This window comes from Lithobates pipiens, unplaced genomic scaffold (assembly GCF_037356315.1).
Source record: "Lithobates pipiens isolate NorthernLeopardFrog02 unplaced genomic scaffold, aLitPip1_a1.2 Scaffold_28, whole genome shotgun sequence".
NCBI classification, from domain to species: Eukaryota; Metazoa; Chordata; class Amphibia; order Anura; family Ranidae; genus Lithobates; species Lithobates pipiens.
In genome coordinates, this window is record NW_027507789.1 from 120,876,627 (window position 1) to 120,892,915 (window position 16,289).

Below are 16,289 nucleotides of genomic sequence, written 5' to 3' on the forward strand. Positions count from 1 at the left end.
ATCACATCATCACTTGTTATATTGATTGAAGACACACTGCACAAGCGGACTGTCAGGGAAATAGGAGTTACCTTGTGGGACGCGATCGTGTTAACGCGCGTCAGCGCCCACGAAGACGCAATATGATTCCCAGACGAACGCCTGATGGAGCCTCCGATCGAGTACGCGTGCGCCGGGTAGTACGAACGCATTACGTTACTCGTCGTAGGCGTACGGACGCGGTGGCGCGCTCACGACGTAATCCAAGCGCCGTGTCTATTTAAACGTTCACCTGACAGCATCACATTGCTGGTTTATCGTCAGCTCTTCCTGAGTACCCGTGCCTGTTATCTCTGCTACCTGATCTCCTGTTACCGACCCGGCTTGTTTGACCTGCTTCCGATTACTCTCCTGGCTCCGACTTCTGGCTTGTTCCTGATACTCCTTGTCTACTCCCGGCACCCGACCTCGGCTTGGCTTGACCTCCGTTCCTGATCTCCAGTTCAGTATTCATCCTTCTTACCTCCGGATTGACCTCCCGTGTTTGACCTTCGGCTTGACCCTGACCCTGCCTTGGACTTCTTGCACAGTTGCCTCCAGAGACTGGTCTGCTCAGCATTTCCATCTACTGCTGCTACCCGGCAACCTGTGCTACTGTGGGCACTGCATCCCTGTGCCATCTCCAGGGTTGCACTGCACTCGGCCGCAAGGGGAGCCCTCTCAGCATCTCGGCCTCCTAACCTCGGTAGTGACAGTATAAACCAGCCAGATGCCAGAGGCCGACAGAGGCAACTCCCCGATAGAGGCCATCTTACGGGAAGTCATGGCCCTGACCCCAGCGATTAAGGGTCTCCAAGAGAGGTACCTTCGATTGGAAGAACGTCTGCAGCACCCTCCTGAGCCATCTGTCCTCTCCGGCCAAGATCCTAGCGCTATAGTCTCAACCTCTCCCGAGCCACGAGTCCCTGCACCAGAATATTTTCATGGGGACCGAAGAAAATTCAGAACCTTCAGGAACTCATGCTACTTGTACTTCTCTCTGCAGCCTCAGACATTTACCTCTGAAATGACCAAAGTGGGTTTTACCATCTCACTACTAAGGGACGATCCCCAGACCTGGGCTCACGGCTTACTAGAGCAACGCAGCTCTTCCATTAGTACCTTGGATCAGTTTTTTCAAGCTATGGCCCGTCTTTACGATGATCCCTTTCGGACAACTACAGCCGAAGCAACCTTGTACTCCCTCCGCCAGGGCGAGCGGCCTGCAGAAGATTATACAGTAGAGTTCCGTACTTGGTCTGCAGATGTCGGCTGGAATGAGGCAGCTTTAAAATATCAGTACCGGATGGGGCTGTCCGAGGTCCTCAAGGACGAGCTAGCCAGATTGGAGGTTCCCCCAACACTTGAGGAACTCATCCAACTTACCACACAGCTTGACAGGCGCCTACGTGAACGCCGGTCTGAAACCACTTGGACCTTTAACTCTACCCAGGCTCCACCTCCGGCCTGCCCAGCGGCATCCTCTGTTCTGAATGGCCCGTTCCGCTCTCCCTTGACCACTGAAGAGAGGCTTCGCCGCCGTCAGGCACATCTCTGCTTCTATTGTGGGGAATCAGGACATCGTATTGACCACTGTCCCACCAGGCCAAGTAAATCCACCCTCTGCACTCCATGTCATCTCCAGGTAACGAAACCCGCTTCAACCCACATCGCCCTTCCTGTCACATTGACGATGTCAGGTCAGGAGATCCACTTACAGGCAATACTGGACTCTGGGGCCTGCAGCTGCTTTCTGGACTCAACCCTGGCTAAAAATCTTGCTCTCCCGCTTCTCTTGAAGAAACAAAAGCTGACTGTCCGTCTGGCCGACGGCTCCCTACCTAGCTCCGGCCATGTCACCAGGGAAACAAGACCCATCCTAACGACCACAGATTCGGGGCATCGGGAGTTTATCAAATTCGACGTCCTGTGTTCTCCCATGTTCCCTGTCATCCTAGGAATCCCGTGGCTTCAGGCACACAATCCTCGGATTGATTGGTCCAAGAAAGAAATAGCCTTCACTTCAGCTTACTGCCAACAACACTGTCTGGACCCCGAATCTAGAAACTTGCCCAGCTGTTTGACCGTCCAACCCGTGCTCAGTCCCGCTCCTAACATACCAGCAGCATACCAAGAGTTCAGGGACGTATTCGACAAGGGAAAGGCAGATATCTTGCCTCCGCACCGTCCCTATGACTGCCCCATCGAATTATTGCCGGGAGCTCCCATTCCCTTCGGCCGGATTTTCCCTCTCTCCGAGACTGAACTTGAGGCCTTAAGACAATATATAGATGAGAATCTGGCAAAGGGGTTCATCCGCCCTTCCTCATCCCCTGCTGGTGCGGGCATCTTTTTCGTAGAAAAAAAGGACAAGACTCTGAGACCGTGCGTGGACTACAGGGAACTAAATAACATCACCCTCAAGAACCGCTACCCACTTCCGCTCATCCCAGAACTTTTCCAAAGGTTCCACACGTCCCGCATTTTTACTAAGCTTGACCTACGTGGAGCCTACAACCTCGTCCGTATCCGGAAGGGGGACGAGTGGAAGACGGCATTCAGAACAAGATTTGGGCATTTCGAATACTTGGTCATGCCCTTCGGATTGTGCAATGCCCCAGCAACTTTCCAGCACTTTATTAATGACGTCCTCCGGGAGTACTTGGACCACTTTGTCGTCGCCTACCTGGACGACATTCTGATCTTCTCGACCACTCTAGAACTCCATAGAATACATGTTAAAAAAGTGTTAGGTATTCTCAGGACCCACGGACTATTCGTTAAGGCCGAGAAATGCGACTTCGAAAAGGAGTCTATTCAGTTCCTGGGACTCATCATTTCCACAGGTGGAATCGCCATGGACCCCCAGAAAGTGAAATCCATCCTAGACTGGCCCGCTCCTTCTGACAAGAAGGCTGTTCAAAGGTTCATTGGGTTTGCTAATTTCTACCGGAGGTTTATAAGGAGCTTCTCCACCATAGTAGCACCCATCACGCAGACCACTCGTCAACATATCAAGTTTCTCTGGACTCCAGCAGCACAATCTGCCTTTGACCAACTCAAAACCCTCTTCACTACCGCACCTATCCTGCAGCACCCAGATCCCGCCTTACCCTACGTTCTGGAGGTCGATGCCTCAGAGGTGGCCACAGGAGCAATTCTATCCCAGCGACAAGGTCCCAAGGCACTATTGCACCCTGTAGCCTTCTTTTCACGGAAGATGAGCCCCCCAGAGAGAAACTACGATGTAGGTGACCGGGAGCTTTTGGCAATCAAGACCGCCCTTGAAGAGTGGAGGTATCTCTTGGAAGGTGCCGCTCACCCCATCTTGGTCTTCACCGACCATAAAAATTTAGAATATCTTCGCACAGCTAAACGTCTGAGACCCCGACAAGCCCGCTGGGCTTTATTCTTCTCAAGATTTAATTTTCATGTGACCTACCGTCCAGGATCAAAAAATGGCAAGGCAGATGCCCTGTCCCGGATGTTCCCAGACTCCTCAGAAAAGACTACACCTAGTACAATTCTGTCTCCCCAGAATTTCCTGCTAATGCAACCAGACCTAAGGGCTTCGATAGCACAGGCCTCTAACCAATGTACTGACGTAGAAGCTTCTTCCTTGAGAAGTCAGGACGGGCTTCTATGGCACCAGAACAAAATTTTTGTGCCTCAGCAGGCCAGGTTACTCGTACTAAGGACCTTCCACGACCACCCCCTGGCCGGCCATTTCGGGGTGCGGAAGACGATTGATCTTGTGCAACGGTCCTTATGGTGGCCTACCTTAAGATCCGACTGTAAAGAGTACGTTGATTCCTGTACAACCTGCCAACGAAACAAGGGGTCTAACGCTAGACCCTGGGGCCTGTTAAGGCCGCTACCAGTCCCAGAAAAACCGTGGAAGGAAATCTCTTTGGACTTCATTGTGGAGTTGCCCCCTTCTGAAGAGCACACTACCATCTTGGTAGTGGTGGATCGCCTATCTAAGATGGCGCACTTTCTGCCTATGAAAGGGACCCCCTCCGCCTTGGATACCTCAAAAATCTTCATTAAGGAAATTGTCCGCCTACATGGTGTACCCGACAGCATCGTATCAGATAGAGGGGTGCAGTTTACCTCCAGGTTCTGGAAAGAGCTCTGTAAGTTGTTATCGATTAGAATATGTCTATCCTCAGCCTACCACCCACAGAGTAATGGACAAACAGAGAGAACCAACCAGACGCTCGAACAATATCTGCGATGCTTTTGTTCTTTTTCCCAGGATGATTGGGCCTCCCTGCTCCCTTGCGCGGAATTCGCGTATAACAATTCAGTGCATGCCTCGACCAACCAATCACCCTTTTGGGCGAACTACGGGTTCCACCCTTCGTTCTTACCCAATACCATTCCTGAATCTACGGTCCCAGCCGTTCAGGATAGAGTAAACCTCATCCAAACGAACTATCAGTTGCTTCAGGATACCATGAAGAAGGCTCAGGAGGAATACAAGAGACATTATGATAAGAAAAAGAGAATTAACCCTGCCTTTAAGATAGGGGACAAAGTGTGGCTCTCTGCTGTGAACTTAAAACTGTCATGTCCTTCTCGGAAGTTGGGACCCAAGTTCCTGGGCCCTTTTGAGATTAGACGTATAATTAACCCTGTAGCATTCGAACTTGCTTTGCCTAATTCTCTTAGAATTCACCCCGTTTTCCATGTCTCCCTTCTCAAGCGTGTCATCTCCAGTCCTTTTTCAGGTAGAGAAGAAGTGCCCCCGCCTCCGGTCCAGGTTGGTGATGAAACCGAATTTGAAGTCGAATCTATCCTTGATTGTCGTCGGAGAGGTAGGACAATCCAATTTCTAATTAAATGGAAGGGGTATTCGGCTGAGGAAAATTCTTGGGAACCTGCAAGTTTTGTACATGCACCTAGACTCATACACAGGTTTCGATGTCTTCATCCTGAAAAATGGGCTCGTTTAGGCATCCGGAGGCTGCCCCTTGGGGGGGGGCACTGTCAGGGAAATAGGAGTTACCTTGTGGGACGCGATCGTGTTAACGCGCGTCAGCGCCCACGAAGACGCAATATGATTCCCAGACGAACGCCTGATGGAGCCTCCGATCGAGTACGCGTGCGCCGGGTAGTACGAACGCATTACGTTACTCGTCGTAGGCGTACGGACGCGGTGGCGCGCTCACGACGTAATCCAAGCGCCGTGTCTATTTAAACGTTCACCTGACAGCATCACATTGCTGGTTTATCGTCAGCTCTTCCTGAGTACCCGTGCCTGTTATCTCTGCTACCTGATCTCCTGTTACCGACCCGGCTTGTTTGACCTGCTTCCGATTACTCTCCTGGCTCCGACTTCTGGCTTGTTCCTGATACTCCTTGTCTACTCCCGGCACCCGACCTCGGCTTGGCTTGACCTCCGTTCCTGATCTCCAGTTCAGTATTCATCCTTCTTACCTCCGGATTGACCTCCCGTGTTTGACCTTCGGCTTGACCCTGACCCTGCCTTGGACTTCTTGCACAGTTGCCTCCAGAGACTGGTCTGCTCAGCATTTCCATCTACTGCTGCTACCCGGCAACCTGTGCTACTGTGGGCACTGCATCCCTGTGCCATCTCCAGGGTTGCACTGCACTCGGCCGCAAGGGGAGCCCTCTCAGCATCTCGGCCTCCTAACCTCGGTAGTGACACGGACTCTTCCTGATTACTGCACCTTTTTTTCTCTCACTTATGGACTTTTGTGTTTTATGCACTTTTGTTGAATGTTATTCAATTATTTAATTATTTATACCATATATTTGCGCTGTACTGTTACTTTTTTACTTAATTACCAGCAAGCCAGAGCCAGAGCCCGAAGAGTCGTGGAGAATACCAGCCGGTTCCCCCTGTTTGTAGCGGCAATCACCTGGCGGAGTACAAACTGAACCACATTGTTTTATGCTGCTGCATCCTGCACAACTTTTTTTAAAAGAAATGCTCCAAATTATATAGCCTCAGTTGGGCCTGAGGCCCGACTACGTGAAACACTGATGGCCCTGGCTTGCCCCCCCAAATCGCCCGTGAAGTGCGTGAAAAATATATGGACTATTTTACGGGTGGGGGGCCATTGCTATGCCAGCTAATTTGTAAATATTTTTTAAATAAAAAAAAACTGATATGATAAAATCTTGATTTGGATTTACTGCTTGTGTTTCTCTTATCTGTCTCCTGGGTTCTCCTAATGCACTTGTAGTGCCAAGTGGTTTTAACATTATTTAAATAACACCCATTGTCACTGTAAACACCTACTTAATACAAAAACTCTTATTGAGCATTGAAAGAAGAAGCCAAACATTGTTGAGTAGAAAGCCTTTTACTCCGTGCATATTCACATGTGCGCTTTATAAAACATTTGGCGGTAAAAAAAACACATTTTTTTTCAAAGTTTTAAAAAATTTTAAAACATAGAAAAACAGGCATGTTTCCAAACATAACATATACAACTCTGGAAGTTACAAAGTTCAACATTGCAAAAAAGAAGGTAATATCAGACATTTTCTAGTGTGAAAAGGGTCTTGATATTGCCTTCATCAGATGGGGTGGTGTCATCCCTGTAAAAGCCACATTTAGAAGATGCACACAAATTGTGAGTAAAAATGGGGATTTCCTTTCTGATCCCATACCTAATGTCAACATGTGCTATCTCCCATCATGGGGATCAATGGACGTGTTTTGGGGGTGCAACCACTTCCTCTCACCTACTAGAGTTGGGAGGAAGGGGTTGCACCCACAAAACGCATACATTGAAATCCCTTGATAGCAGATAGCACATGTTGACACACTGTGTGCATCTTCCAAATTTGGCTTTTAAACTGTATTACAACTTAGGTAAAATTTGTATAAACATTTTTTTTTTAATCCAGGAATCTTTTAAGGATTTAGATTCTCCATAGTACATCAATCATGTTCTTCAGTCTTTGTTCAATCTCCTTGGTTTTTTTCATTGACATGATTTGATTTCCTGGATAAGCCGTTTGACTCGACTTAACCTACACATCACCTAAAATAAAAATACACACCATGTATTATAAAGGCATACATCTATTACCTGAATCTGTGGTGTCTGACACTGACCTGTTGTGGTGCCAAATTTGAGCACTTCTTCCACCTCTCCTTCCTCCACATCCTCATGTACCACAATCCTCTGCTCCCCTTCTTCCTGAGGTGGGGGGTTCCTGTTGTCCTCCTCCAGACTGAGTCTTTTCTCCCCTATGAGAATGAAACAAAAGATATACTTAGCACACAGATATTTGTGGACAGAAATATGAATGGGAAACATTTCTTGGAAGTGGGGTACAATTGTCTGTTAAGACATAATTAATTCCCTTAACTAAGCTGGAATACTTATCTTATTTGGACAAGTTTCACACATGGAGACACCCCAAGTATTCACTGGAACACCTGTGTGGGTCACCCTAAAAAATGTGCTCTGGTGTCCCACAGTAGTGCTCCAGAGTCCAGATGTGTAAACAGCTATTGAGTGTCCTCTCCTTACATTCCGCTGAATAAAGTTTATTCTAGTTTCAAAGACCTCTAGACAACAATATCCCAACTGGATTAAAATCCCTTATATTGAAATAAACCAGCTAGGAAGGCATCGCTGGAGAAACTTCTGGAACATGTGAAGACGCAGGTCCCCGACACAGACATCAAGTCTGTGGATAGGAAAATTGGTAGCTTGAGAAGCACATATAGGAAGGAGCTTAATAAGGTTCAGGCTTCCATGAGATCAGGAACTGCAGCAGAGGATGTGTATGTACCCAGTCTGTGGTACTACAACAGGATGTAGTTTCTGGAAGACCAGATGGAAGCCAGGGAATCACTTTCCACACTTCCTTCCAGTCTTCCCTCAACCCCAGCTGAGGCTTCCGAGGGCCAACCTGGGCCTTCCATCCTGGAAGAAGTTGAGGAGCCCAGCTGGAGCCACATAAATGATTGTTGTTAAATAGATGTTGTTCTTGCGGGGGCTGACTGACAACTCATGGGGCCCCCGTGCAATAGGAGATTATGGGGCTCCCAGGCAATCAGACATTATGGGGCCACACAGTATACACAAACACACACACACAGTTCACAATCACACAGTATACACAGACATGTACACACAGTATACACAGACATGTTTCTATTGGCTGAGAAGGTACTGGAGAGGTGGGGCAGCTATTATCTCGGGATTTTTAGATCAAAAGGATGTCAGTAAGGGACATTTCAGAGACATGTAAAAAAAACCACAGATTTTTACATACTTTCCCTGGTTTTACTGAGGCTGGCAACCCTGATGGGGCCCCCTAGTGGCACGGGGCCCTCGGGCAGTGCCCAAGTGGCCCAATGGTCAGTCCACCCCTGTGTTCTTACTAACAAATTAATGATTTAACAAAAAGTGTTTGACATATCAATAGACAGTAGGGGCCAAAAATGAGTGTGACAAGAATGAAAAATGCTGGGGTCAGAATGATAGTCTTTTCCATTTATTAACATTCATTTTGCAACAGTTATGAGCTGAAATTTGGGTGTGATTGATCAACCAAAAACTAAAAGTATGTCCCTTTTCATACACAGGAAGCCAGGACGAGGCTCTGGAATGTGGCAGACAGGAGGAGGCGGGGGTAAGTGGCAGCCAGGAGGTGGCAGGGCCCTGTAGCCTCCCCCAATCCCAGGTGTCTCCCCTCCGCCTTCCAACAAAAAGGTCCAGGAAGGGGAGTAACATGGAGGAGGCAACAGTGGGCCACATTAAGGACGCTAATGTGGCCCTGAAAAGCCCCACCCCTGACGCTGAAGAGGCCTATGGCTGCTATGTAGCTGTGAAATTGCAGCTAATGGAGATGGGCTGGTGTGAGAAATGTGTTTTTGAGGCCATTCAGAAGGGGTTGAGTGGCCAAATAAGTGATAACATGCACTTATGTATGCTCACCCATCCTCCTCCTCCTCCTCCTGCCACTAGTCGACCTCCAGAGCCACAGCCTTCAGGGAAGGCAGCAAGGAAGACAAGAAAGTGATGGCCTGGGTTTAGTCTGGTCTGGCAAAAGACGCAGGCTGTGGTAGTACCACAGCCTGGGGACATATATATCATCTGCTGCTGTTTATGATCTCTGGGAGAGAAGAAGAGAATGCGCTGCATTAAACTATTAATACAAATTCAGCGTGACGAATGTGCTATGTCCATTACGAACGGTAGTTTTACCAGACCGATTACTTCTGTTTCGTAGTTGAATCTGAGCATGCGTGAGATTTTGCGCGTTGGAATTGCATACACATGAACACATTTTCGGATAGGAACTTTTTCTGACTGAAAAATTGCTCTTAATCTTCTGCTGGCCGAAATTTCACCAGTAAAAGTCCGATGGAGCATACACACAATCGCATTTTCCAACCAAAAGCTCTCATAGGTCTTTTGCTGGCCGAATTTCTGATCGTGTGTATGGGGCATAAGTGTAAACTAGCCCTTTGCAGATGTGATGGGGTGTGTGCGTGCTTTTGTACAGAACTTATAGGGTAGTCCATTCATTTCAATAGGCGGCCCTACGTGTGAAGAACGCATAAAAAAAAAACTTTTAAGATTCCCCCTTACATCATGTGCCCTCATCAGAGTCCCCCCTTACATCATGTGCTCTCATCAGAGTCCCCCCTTAGATCATGTGTCCCAATCACAGTCCCTCTTTACATCATGTGCCCTCATCAGATTCCCCCCTTACATCATGTGCCCTCATCAGATTCCCCCCTCACATCATGTGCCCTCATCAGAGTCCCCCCTTACATCATGTATCCATATCAGAGTCCCCCCTTACATCATGTGCCCTCATAAAAGTCCCCCCTTTTATCATGTGTCCCAATGACAGTCCCTCTTTACATCAAGTGTCCCAATCAGAGCCCCCCTTACAGCTGGCGCCCTCATCAGAGTCCCCCTTTACATTAGATGACCCAATTAAAATTTGCCGTTACATCAGGTGTCCCAATAAGAACCCTGCCTCTTATATCAGGTGCCCTCAATGGAGTCCCCCTTTTCCTCAAGTGTCCTCATTAGCGTCCCCCTTTACATCAGTGTGCCTCCATATATCAGCTGCCCCATCAGAGTGCCCCCATTAAAGTCCCCCTTACATCAGTTGTCACCTCTCCCCCTTTTCGACCTTGTACTCACAGTCTCACAGATCTTCTGGAATGAAAGCACCCCTGAGTGCAGGAATCAGGGTTGTGTAATGCAGAGTGCAGGAGTCAGGGTTGTGCAATGCACAGTGCAGGAGCCAGGGTTGTGTAATGCACAGTGCAGGAGTCAGGGTTGTGCAATGCACAGTGCAGGAGCCAGGGTTGTGTAATGCACAGTGCAGGAGTCAGGGTTGTGCAATGCACAGTGCAGGAGTCAGGTTTGCGTAATGCAAAGTGCAGGAGTCAGGGTTGTGTAATGCAAAGTGCAGGAGTCAGGGTTGTGTAATGCACAGTGCAGGAGTCAGGGTTGTGCAATGCACAGTGCAGGAGTCAGGGTTGTGTAATGCACAGTGCAGGAGTCAGGGTTGTGTAATGCAAAGTGCAGGAGTCAGGGTTGTGCAATGCACAGTGCAGGAGTCAGGGTTGTGTAATGCACAGTGCAGGAGTCAGGGTTGTGTAATGCAAAGTGCAGGAGTCAGGGTTGTGTAATGCAAAGTGCAGGAGTCAGGGTTGTGTAATGCACAGTGCAGGAGTTAGGGTTGTGTAATGCACAGTGCAGGAGGCACCCCAGACTTTACCCTTTCGGCAAAAATCCCAAAAATATATTCAGCACTAATTGGCATACTCACCCCTCCCAGCACAAATCTTTGCTCCCCCACCCCAATCTCATCCAGCACATATCCGTTTCCTCATCCTCCTAGAACACATTCTTTCCCCGCCCCCCACCAGTATAAATCATCCCCAATCTCTAATTCTCTTGCCCTCAGCTCCACAGATCCTCCCACCCCAAAATCCCCTTCTAGTACAACAGCCCCAAACCCTGACACAAATTGTAGCACAAATTCCCCCCACCCATTTCCTTTTAGTACAAATGTTCTTCTTCCCCCAAACCCCCCTCCCAGCACAAATCCTTTCCCCTTCTAGCACTTTCCCCCAACTCTCCCCCTTCTAAATTGAAGCACATATCCTCTTATCCCCCCACTAAATTACACCTCCCAGCACAAATACACAATTTCCAACCCCACCCCCAGGCTACTGTCTCCCCCCTGTATAAATTTGATGCCAGACAGAGTGTACTGCCCCCAGTGTAAATACCCCATCTCCACTACAGACAGCAGATCAGTGTGGCTCCTTCCAAAGGGATGTCACTCCTCCTGGGCTCCTCCTGTAGTGGATGATAACGTCAGATCGGAGACTAGTAAAAGCTTCCCTCACTTATTGTTATATTATTGTGATGGCAGAGGGCATAGAGAAGGAAATTGCAAATCAAGGGACCCAGAGCACCCTGCAGGAGATGCAGGCGGGCATAGGTGTGCACAGGGGGTGTGCCTGGGCACACCCTAATCACTATATGCAGTGCTGATTCCCCCTACTACCTGGGCTTCTCCAGTGTTTACCCCCACCCTGCAGTGCTGCTGGCTTCCCTCCTCTCCTCTCCCCCCAGCTGCTGCGGGGAATGGTTCATGATGGAGAGTGGGGGAAGGGGCAGTGGCAGTGGCGTACTAACTAGGGGGCGGGGGGTGCGGTCCGCCCCAGGTGCCACACATTAGGGGGGTGTCAGGCAGCTCCCCTGTATGAAACAGTGAGAGTGGGACAGGCTTGGTAGTGCAGTCGATGTGACATGCTGAGCAGGGAGACCTCAGGCAGACTGACCCATTGTCACAATGCTCTCACTCTCTGTTTAATTATAACAGCCCAGTGAGTGAGTACAATTCCCCCCCCCCCCTCCCCTCCACAGAGATGGAAGAGTCTGCCTTAGCTCTACCCCCTCTCTCCCCTGCGTGTCCCATCCATGCTCCGTGCAGCCTGTGTGCTGAGCTGCTCTGAAAGGAATGTGGGGGCGGGGACATTTAAACAGTGTGAGGAAGAACATCCAAGTAAGTTATCAGTTCTGTCCCTGTGTTCAGACTCTGCCCTCTCTCTCCCAAATCTCATTCACTCCCCCTCTTTCCTCTGTTGTCCTCCAGTATCTTTCCATCATGTCCCCATCATATTCCCATCATGTTCCCATCATATTCCCATCATGCTCCCCATCATGTTCCTTTACCAGGGTTTACACTACTGTGTTCATTGACATTGCATGTGATTCGCACCGAATTGCTGTGCAAATCACATGCCATGTCTGTGCGATGCAAATTCAGCCATACAAACTGTATGGCTGAAATCACATTTGCACCAAAATGGTGAGGGACCCTTTTTTTGGTCTGCACTGGAATTGGATTGGATGGGTGTTCACACATATGCAATCCGATTCTTGCACCATTTCACAGTTCTCACTGCGATTTGCAAACCGATCAGGGGATGTCATTAATTTTACATTGACACCCGTAGCAGCTTGCAAAGGGCAGTGTGAACAGCCAACAAGCAACATGCAATGCAGGAATCTGCACTGGAATCTCACCGATTCCTACATCGCATCGCATATATGTGAACCAGGACTCAGGTGGGTTCACACTGATGCGCTGTGGTTCAGTTGCCTCAATTTTCACTACAGTCCTACAGACTTCTATTAGGTTACACATTTTTGCACCATTTTCTGAAAGCGCACCAAATGTCCTCTATACTGAATCTTTCAGAAAACACAGTAAAATTACCCCAGCTAATAGACGTCTGTGGGACTGCAGCTAAAAATTAGGATTATATGCAGAAAAACTGCATATAACCCAACACTGCGACAAACTCCAAGACACCAGTGTGAACCCAAAGGCTTCAGGGTGCTGTGTAATGTAAAGGGGTCCTGAAGTGCAGCGGGTTGTGTAATGTTAAGGGGTTCTGAGGTGCAGGGGGTTGTGTAATGTAAAGGGGTCCTGAGGTGTAGGGGGTTGTGCAATGTAAAGGGGTCCTGAAGTGTAGGGGGTTGTGTAATGTAAAGGGGTCCTGAGGTGCAGGGGGTTGTGTAATGTAAAGGGGTCCTGAGGTGCAGGGTGCTGTGTAATGTAAAGGGGTCCAGGAGGTGCAGAGGGTTTTGTAATGTAAAGGTGTCCTGAGGTGCACAGTGCTGTGTAATGTAAAGGGGTCTAGAGGTGCAGGGTGCTGTGTAATGTAAAGGGGTCTAGAGGTGCAGGGTGCTGTGTAATGTAAAGGGGCCCTGAGGTTCAGGGGGTTGTGTAATGTAAATGGGTCCAGAGGTGCAGGGTGCTGTGTAATGTAAAGGGGTCCAAAGGTGCATAGGGTTTTGTAATGTAAAGGTGTCCTGATGTGCACAGTGCTGTGTAATGTAAAGGGGTCCAGAGGTGCAGGGGGCTGTGTAATGTAAAGGGGTCCACAGGTGCAGGGGGTTGTGTAATGCAAAGGGGTCCAGAGGTGCAGAGGGTTTTGTAATGTAAAGGTGTCCTGAGGTGCAGGGTGTTGTGTAATGTAAAGGGGTCTAGAGGTGCAGGGTGCTGTGTAATGTAAAGGGGCCCTGAGGTTCAGGGGGTTGTGTAATGTAAATGGGTCCAGAGGTGCAGGGTGATGTGTAATGTAAAGGGGTCCAAAGGTGCATAGGGTTTTGTAATGTAAAGGTGTCCTGAGGTGCACAGTGATGTGTAATGTAAAGGGGTCCAGAGGTGCAGGGGGCTGTGTAATGTAAAGGGGTCCACAGGTGCAGGGGGCTGTGTAATGTAAAGGGGTCCACAGGTGCAGGGGGTTGTGTAATGTAAAGGGGTCCATAGGTGCAGGGGGTTGTGTAATGTAAAGGGGTCCAGAGGTGCAGGGGGCTGTGTAATGTAAAGGGGTCCACAGGTGCAGGGGGTTGTGTAATGCAAAGGGGTCCAGAGGTGCAGAGGGTTTTGTAATGTAAAGGTGTCCTGAGGTGCAGGGTGTTGTGTAATGTAAAGGGGTCTAGAGGTGCAGGGTGCTGTGTAATGTAAAGGGGCCCTGAGGTTCAGGGGGTTGTGTAATGTAAATGGGTCCAGAGGTGCAGGGTGCTGTGTAATGTAAAGGGGTCCAAAGGTGCATAGGGTTTTGTAATGTAAAGGTGTCCTGAGGTGCACAGTGATGTGTAATGTAAAGGGGTCCAAAGGTGCATAGGGTTTTGTAATGTAAAGGGGTCCAGAGGTGCAGAGGGTTTTGTAATGTAAAGGTGTCCTGAGGTGCAGGGTGCTATGTAATGTAAAGGGGCCCTGAGGTTCAGGGGGTTGTGTAATGTAAATGGGTCCAGAGGTGCAGGGTGCTGTGTAATTGAAAGGGGTCCAAAGGTGCAGAGGGTTTTGTAATGTAAAGGCGTCCTGAGGTGCAGGGTGCTATGTAATGTAAAGGGGTCCAGAGGTGCAGACTGTTTTGTAATGTAAATGTGTCCTGAGGTGCAGGGTGTTGTGTAATGTAAAGGGGTCTAGAGGTGCAGGATGCTGTGTAATGTAAAGAGGTCTAGAGGTACAGGGGGTTGTGTAATGTAAAGGGGTCTAGAGGTTCACCGGTTTTGTAATGTAAAGGGGTCCAGAGGTGTGTAATGTAAAGGGATCCAGAGCTGCGGGGGGCTGTGCAATGTAAAGGAGTCCAGTTGTGGAGAGGGGGTACAAAGTAGTTACAAAGAGATATTGGGGGATGCAGAGGTATGCAGGGGACACAGTGCAGTGTTTTTACATTTTAAAGTGAGGGGGGGTGCCAGATATAGGAGTCGCCCCGGGTGCCGAATGCTCTAGGTACGCCCCTGCCAGAGAGTGTACATCTCTGTCCAGTGTGCACCATCACTGCTGCATATTGATGGCCTGAGCAGGCTCCAGAGTGCTGAGTTGGGGTGCTGACAGCCAGAGTCACCTGAGTGCAGGGCAGAGAATGGACTTAACTAGGGTAGCCAGATAACTTACTTCCCCAACAATACATGTAACCTTAACTATTAACCTTAAATAAATACTCGGACACCTGCTTGGATGAAAATGGCCTCAACGGCCTTTATTTAAATAACAATAAAAAACTAAACTTTATTTTAAATATTTTAATAATACAAAAACTTGTAACAACTTCCAGTTACCCAAAAGACCCTAAGTGCTTTTTGGCTGGTCCCTGACGACCCCTTATTATTTTGAGCCTGTGATCCCCTCTTCGTCAGCATCTGTCCCCAGCCGCCAAACTTGCCTCGAGGACTCACTAACTGACCACAGACCCCCAACACATGTTAGCCATTAATCTGGACTGACACCAGCTCAAACACAATGACTCCATCTCTGGCATGGGTCCCAACCTTTTTCAAATGACCCATGCATTTCTACATATATATTTTCATATATATCTATAGCAGTCTCCAAGGACCCAACGCCACCGCGGAACAAGTGTGAAACCTTACACTTGTGACCGCCGCCACACCAACAAAGCCCGGTGTACTCCATCTTCCAGCCCTAAGGCCCACAGATCAATGCCCACAGGGTTCAAATGAACCCCGTCACCCCTCAAATACCTCCAGGTGTTCACCTCCAGCTCCCAATGACGAATGACCACCCCTCCATTCAGGGCCACAAACCTACCCACCTCCTTGTTTATCTTAATCCTGGTTTTGTTCAGTTTTTCCCAGGACCGAGCCCCTCTCCACGACATGTGAGCCACTATATCCGACCACACCACCGTCATGTCTGGGAAAGCGGTACGGAGCCTCAAGAAATCCCACTGGATATCTTTAATCACCTGTCGCATAGGTCGGACCCCCAGGACATTGCCCCCAACATGGAGCACCAAAATATCCGGGGACCGATCCAAAGCAGCAAAACGATGTACCTCGGGGACTACCTTATGCCACATCATCCCCAGAATCCCAATCCACCTGACCGTGCCTTCCTCCCTGGCCACCCTGAGTTGTCTACCTTCAGGCCTGACATCTGCCCTCCTGGCCCCCCAAAAACAAAAGAATGTCCCATTATCCAAACGAGACATCTTGGGGGATCTGAAAAGACATAACCAAAGGAAAAACATTCAAACCCATCAACATTAGTAATAGACAAAATTAACAAAACAAATCAGCACAACAGTTGTGGCCTAAAATATAACTGGTACCTAGCCGATTCCCACCTACCAATCCTCTTAATGACTTCCGACGGAAGTCCCCATCGAGCTGTTTCAGTAGCCGCCCCTATCCTAAAAGAGTGGGAAGCATACTCACCCGAAGGAAGACCAGCCGCCTCCAGACACTTCCGAAAAA